Genomic DNA, 6,304 nt, shown 5'->3' with positions numbered 1-6,304 from the left:
CGATTCTAGAAACGCAAATGTATTTGCTATTCAGGGCTTAACAGCAAATACACTACATTTGTAATCCACTCTCCATTTCAACCGTCAGATTGTAATCCAACAGTAACATTTAACATATTTTTTTAAAAAAATTTTATATTTTTAAAATTACTCTTTTTGGGTGACAATAAATTTTTGTTTTTTCAATAGTTGCATTGAAACTAATCAACCCAATTAATTGTAGAAGCCATATAATAATACTCCTTCTATTTTTTTTTATCTGTCGTGATTAACCGAATCTCACATACTAAAAAATTTAATTATTTCACAAAATTTTATAAAAAAATAGTTATTTTTTTAAAATTACCTCTAATTTATATCTTCATATTTCTCTCTCTTATTTAATTTCAATAAGAGAGTTGAATATTAATGTTAAAGGTAATTTTAAAAAAAATAATAATAAATGCTTCTTGATGTTAAAAAATAACAATAAAAAAACATGGATTTGTGACAGATAAAAAAAACGAAGAGAGTATATATAATATCAAATTTCAGTAATATTAAAATCAAATGTTTAAAAGGCTCATTGATAATTTTTTTTTATAAAATATGAACAAACTATTTTATAAAAATGTGCGTAACTGTAGATATTATATCAATAAATCTGAATTTTTGCTCTTATTTTATGTGAGTATAGATTCAAATCTATTCCTTGAGATTGGAACTAGGTCCCAGCAAATCAAACTATATATATATAAAAAAAAACAATTTCTTTTCCATTTTTTCAGTTGTCTTTAATGTCAAAGCATCCTGTTCTTACAAACGGCAAGCTAACGGTCGTTGGACCGCCGTCATCGTCGACCGTTATCTCGTATATAAGACCTCTTGATACAAGTTCACTTGAACGAAGGCCGAGAAAAAAAGACCAAAAAGAAAAAGGGGAGGGGTTAATGGCTTCGTCGGCTGGCGAGGTCTCCGGCGAGTGTTCGGCGGCGAAAGCAGCGGCGCTGCAGGGAATCATGGAGGGGATTTCTTCAGATGATGTGAACCGTCGGATCGAGGCGGCGAAGGAGATCCGGCGGCTTACGAGGACGTCGACGAAGCACCGCCGGCAACTCTCTGGCTCCATTGAGTCTCTTGTTTCTATGCTTCGGGCCGGTGGACGAGAGTGTAGCGAGGTGGCTATTCTCGCTCTTCTCAACCTCGCCGTCAAGGACGAAAGGTGAGATTTTTCTTCATATTTGGGGTGTTTTCATGTGAAACTGGTTTAATTTATCTTTTTTTATGGATTTTCATTGGAAACAAGTGAAAGAAGATAGGTTTTGTGGGAAAATTCTTTTGGATTAATTTGGATGAGTTGTTTAATTAGAGTACTTGGGTGAGCGTCTCATTGGATTGCTTTAAAATGAAAATTCTGTTAATTTTTATGTTGATGAGATTTGATATTTTTTTTTGTGAATAAGATTATCTGATTTTTTTTTTTAATGCCTTCCTACAGAATTTCACTTTTTAGTTCTACGATTTCTAGCATATAATTAATGTCTTTGATTGAGTTCTACTTTTTAGTTATTTTTTTGTACAATATTTTCAATATGAATTAAAGCCTTTTAATTCTTCAATTTCTTGGGTATCATTATATTTGATTGAGTTCAGGGCTCTACTTTTGGCCATGCAGGATTTAATACTTAATTGTAAAGGATCCATCTTATTTGTTTTTTATGCTATCCATTTAATTTTTGCAATTTTTCCAACATGGATTGTAGGTTTTAATTCTTCAATTTCTAGAGTACCATTGTATTTGATCATGAGTTCAGGGCTTTTCTTTATACCTTGGAAGATTTAATGCTTAATTATAATGGATCCATTTAATTATGGCACTAAAAGGAGTCATTTTATAGTCCATGACTTTTATCTTTAAGCAACCATAGATCTGTAAAGTGTTTAAGGTTTCAAATTATAGTCTGGTGCTTAATGATAGGAGGATTATTGATGTCCACGTAAGTTAGGAACAGGTAGTGGTGATCTCAGCTATTGGCTTGGCTTTTACTTTTTTGTTCTCACCAAAAGTATCAATCGTTGTTGGTTTGGTTGGCCTTTTTGTTTCCCTTTCATGTCAGTGTAATCCTCTAGCCAATTAAAGTTTTCTATTCCGTTGCTTTCCAATGAAGGAAGGTTATAATACTTGTATAATTTAGATTTGTAGGTATTGTTTCAAGGTTTCTATCAGTTAAATCCTTAAAGATTTGCACAAGTGGGGCATGGACGTGAAATGTGCTTAAATTAATCACTTTTGTCTTCTAATGGTCAAAAAGAAGTTTGTTTTTCAGAATGGATTTTTGTCAAAGTTAGGTCCATTATGAAGTTATAGTCAAATTAGAAAAATGAGGTAAGTGGGAAGGTTGGATGATATTTGATATGTATATGGAATTCCAGCGTTTTCATGAAGGAGAAATTATTTGAATCCATTTAAATGAATTGTGCAATTGGTCCAAAGATATTTGCAGACAGCACCTGCGGTGGCTTACATTGCAGACACACTCATTAAAGAAGATTAATTAGCAGACTTAATCCATAATTATACTTTGCATTAGATTGATGAATATAATATTGCCAACTTGAGTAAAGATCTATTTAGCAAAGGTGTATAAGGCTGTTTGTTATTTTTCAGAACACTGTGTGACTGTGTCTTGTTGATTTGATATTTTGAGTTGAGATATGTGTTATAAGAAGTTATGATTGTTAAGATTGTTGATATATATGGTAAAATGTATGGTGGAGTAAGGACAGATTTTAGAGTTCAGCTATTCTTGGGTTTCTTGTTTTCTCTCTTGTTTATGGACATTCCAGCAGAAAACTGTTCTGTGATTATCCTCTTCCTCTAAGTATGTCGTGGTTGTATTCTTCAATCTTGAGTAATTGATTCTTATGATGATTTGGGTATTCACCTTGAATATATTTCATCCTTTTTGGTTCAATTCAATAGTTTTTTGATTTTAGGTTTTGTTTAACTATGTGTCTCATGTTCATGCTGTATCTGATGAAATGAGAAAGAGACTCGTGTTACACTATGATTACAAGCTTACACCATCCTATAAGAAACTAGGTTATGGGCAATTGGGCATCTTCTCATCATACTGCTTTCAGTAGCATTTACATAATTCTTGTTTAATTAGTTATCATATTAAGAACCAGGAAACATTCTGGATATGCTGATCATAAGATAGATAATGATCTTGAATCCTCATCCTCAAAGATGTTATAATGGCCAATTAGATTAGCTGATGGAGTCTCCAGGGTTTTCAATGAATTGCCCTGATCCTTGTTGTTCATTCAATGTTAGATTATTCAGGTTCTTCTTGCGAAGTCACCTTCATTTTATTCTTATACATGTCCAAAACTTGTGTGTCAATGTCCAAAAAAATTTTTTTTTATCAAATTATTATATTATGAACATTAAAATTTTTATAAGCTAATAAGGTATTGATGTACTTTTGGAACAATGGAAAAGGATCCTCCTATTATCTGAAACAACACCATATGCTTAACAATAGTAAAGCAAATTGGAAGGGGACACTTGAGTTGTTTCTTAGGGATCACACCTAACAGTAGGAAAGGCACAGTACTTTCAACAAAATCTCTTGCAGTTCTGATTTTTTTTAATGACCTCAAAAATTCCCAGACGAGGCTTTCTAAGACTCTTTCACTGACCTTAGTAGTAATTCATTTACATGCAATAGGACGATTTACATATTTAACCAAATAAAATATAAATTGAGTGAAATGACACCATAAACAATTTTGTACTGGAGGGGCCTCCATGTAGTGTGATGAACAGTCAACTGCATTAGCCCAACCGACAATTGATCTCAACTACCAATTTGAGTATTCTTCACAAATATTCTGCTAAATCAATGTGTGGTTGGAACATATTTATCTCACAATGAACTGTATATGGCTGGTATCTATGTTTTTGCGATAATAGAGGATTTTATGGGTTCTTTATGCAGGGAACTTTTAATAAACATAGTTATTGATGCTAATTGTGTTTTTTAGCTAAATATCCACAATGTTATCTACAAATGCAGTTTGATGTCCATAATTTAATTCCCCCTGTTTAAATGGATTGGTTTAAAATATTTAAAAATTTTAATGTATGAGTGGGAATTTTCTTTTCTAATTTATATACACAATTGACTGCAGGAGGTTGAAAAGGGCTATATAACTGCATCTTTTTACAATGCTTGTAGGTTTTTGATGAACATTTCTAAACTAGTTTACTTTGACAGGAACAAGATCAAAATAGTGGACTTTGGGTGCACTTGAACCACTTATTGGGTTCTTACAATCCGATGATATGATTCTGCAGGAGTATGCCACTGCCGTGGTTCTTACTCTGACAGCCTCTTCCATCAACAAACCAGCCATTGCTTCTGCAGGTGCAATACCTATTCTTGTCAGGATACTTAACGATGGAAACCCTCAAGCAAAGGTCGATGCGGTCATGGCTCTATCTAATCTATCCACTCGCCCAGACAACCTCAATGCAATCCTCTCCGTGCAGCCCAATCCCTCCTTTGATTAGCTTGCTCAAGAGTTGTAAGAAATCATCCAAAACTGCTGAAAAATGCAGTGCACTTCTAGAATCATTATCGAGTTTTGATGAGGCAAGGAATGCTTTGACATCTGAGGAAGGTGGAGTCCTGACAGTGGTGGAAGTACTTGAGGAGGGATCTCTTCAGAGCAGAGAACATGCAGTAGGAGCACTTCTAACAATGTGTGAGAGTGATCGCTGCAGATACAGAGAAGTGATTCTCAATGAAGGTGTAATTCCAGGGCTTCTTGAGCTCACAGTTCAAGGAAGCCCGAAAGCTCAATCAAAAGCTCAGACCCTCTTGAAACTGCTGAGGAACTCACCATACCCGAGACCCGAACTGCAAGCAGAAGCTCTTGAGAATATTGTTTCTAACATCGTGTCAAAAATCGATGGAGATGATCGTGCTGAGAAGGCGAGGAAGATGCTGGCTGAAATGGTACAAGTTAGCATGGAGCAGAGTTGGAGGCATTTGCAGCAGAGGGCCCTGGTATGCACACCAAGTGAAGTTCCTCTTGGTAATTGCCCTTTCTAAGTCCCTTCGAAGTAATGGTGACTTGAACTGGCCTTATATTTCATATATTTAGTATTTCTACCTCCTTGTTAGTTTTGGTGGTGTGGGAGATGAAATTTTCCGTAGAAAAGAAAGAATAAGATAGAAGCACGCCAGTCCAGGCCATGATGGTAACAAGTGACTGGTAAAATTGTTGATAGTTCATATCATGTATCGCTGCTGTATGATTTACTTGCATCCCTGCCTCTGGAATTACTTGTAAAATAAATTTTTAGCCTGTTGGGCAGTTAGTTGATATAATATAATGTCATTTTCTCCTTGAATTTCTTGGTTTATCTCTTGCATTTTGGTTTACATAAGTTTTAGCTGTTAATTAACTAAATTTGAACAGGTTTATATAGATTTACAGTAATAATTCATTTAACACTAGGCAGATTTCCTCTATTTGCAATGGTTTTTACTGTTTTAAGATTTTTGAGGTAATATTGTATATGGATATGTAATAAAAACTTTAATATTATAATTAAATAACTCCATGCAATGGAAATTGTTGACATATCTTGGTTTGAAAAGGTTTGATAGATATTTATTGTGTAAATAAATAAATATAATAAATTTAATACTTTATTAATATAAACAAAAATTGATTAACAATTTGTTTTTCCCTTCAAATTATTTATACTATAACTAAAAATAGTAATGAATAATATATTATATATTATATATCTTGTAATTAAAAATAATTTATAATTCTAAAGTAATATTTAAAAATATTTTTATTAACATAGCATTTACTCAAATGACTCGATAATTGGATCATTTAACTTAGGTCCCCAAAGTATAGAAGCGTTTGATGTTTGAGCTGATTCTACTAACTATACTCCAAACAATGCACAAATTGTTGGTATACATTTTCGGATACAATAAAAATATATTTTTAATAATTATAATTAATTTGAAATATCTAATGAAACATTTAATGCAAACAAATATATGGAATTGAATATTTCACCATTATTAATATCATATTTAATACAAACAAATAAAGACCTAAATATAATAGTGAAATTCTTAAAGAAAATTTCAAAAATCTTCCTTGGAGCTCTCTTCAAAGAGATTATACATTATTAGTTTGAAGTATCTAATGAAACATTTAATGCAAACTAATCAATAGAATTAAATATTTTTTATTATTAATATCATATTCAACTGTTAAAGCT

At 32.6% G+C, this 6,304-nt stretch overlaps 1 pseudogene; it reads left to right on the top strand.

Moving 5' to 3' along the window:
* Positions 1 to 870: 870 nt before the first annotated feature.
* Positions 871 to 5,407, top strand: LOC120251635 (annotated as a pseudogene).
* Positions 5,408 to 6,304: the final 897 nt, after the last annotated feature.

Source organism: Dioscorea cayenensis, chromosome 20 (assembly GCF_009730915.1).
Source record: "Dioscorea cayenensis subsp. rotundata cultivar TDr96_F1 chromosome 20, TDr96_F1_v2_PseudoChromosome.rev07_lg8_w22 25.fasta, whole genome shotgun sequence".
In the NCBI taxonomy this organism is placed as follows: Eukaryota; Viridiplantae; Streptophyta; class Magnoliopsida; order Dioscoreales; family Dioscoreaceae; genus Dioscorea; species Dioscorea cayenensis.
This window is presented reverse-complemented; position numbering and strand designations above follow the sequence as displayed.